Source organism: Aethalodelphis obliquidens, unplaced genomic scaffold (assembly GCF_003676395.1).
Source record: "Aethalodelphis obliquidens isolate GAN/ISIS:26980383/991018 unplaced genomic scaffold, ASM367639v1 scaffold8, whole genome shotgun sequence".
NCBI classification, from domain to species: Eukaryota; Metazoa; Chordata; class Mammalia; order Artiodactyla; family Delphinidae; genus Aethalodelphis; species Aethalodelphis obliquidens.
In genome coordinates, this window is record NW_020837952.1 from 4,957,923 (window position 1) to 4,958,708 (window position 786).

Sequence of the window (786 nt, forward strand, 5' to 3'; positions counted from 1 at the left end):
AAAAAAAAAAAAAAAAAAAAAAAAAAAAAAAAAGATGCTAAACATCATTAGACCTTATGGAAATGCAAATTAAACCACAGTGTCATATCACCACATACCCACTAGAATGGCTAAAATTAAAAACATAGATAATACAAAGTGTTGGGGAGGATGAGGACACCTGGAACTCTCATACACTGCTGACAGCAGTGTAAATGATATACCCCCTTTGGAAAACAATTTGGCAGTTTCTTATAAAGTTACACATACACTTACCACATAACCCAGAAATCCCACTCCTGGGTATTTACCCAAGAGAAATAAAAACATATGCCCACACAAAGACTTCTACATGAATGCTTGTGGCAGCTTTATTGTAATAGCTCAAAACTGGAAATTACCTAAATGTCTATCAACTGGTGAATAGACATATAAATTACAGTATACATCTACATAATGAAATACTACTCAGCAGTAAAAAGGAATAATACATGCAACAAGATGGATGAATCTCAAAAGCATTATGTGAAGTGAAAGCAGACAGACACAAAACCTTACATATTGCATGATACCATTTAGTGGCATTCTGGAAAAGACGAAACTACAGGGACAAGAATCAATTCAGTGGTTGCTAGGGACTGTGGTGATGGTGGAGGAGGGGACTGACTACAAAGAGGCAAAAGAAAACTTGTTTGGGGTCATAGAAATGTGCTATATCTCAATTGCAATGATTATATTACTATATACATTGCCAAAATTCAACATATTGTACATTTAAAAATGGTGAACTTTATGTGAATTATTCCT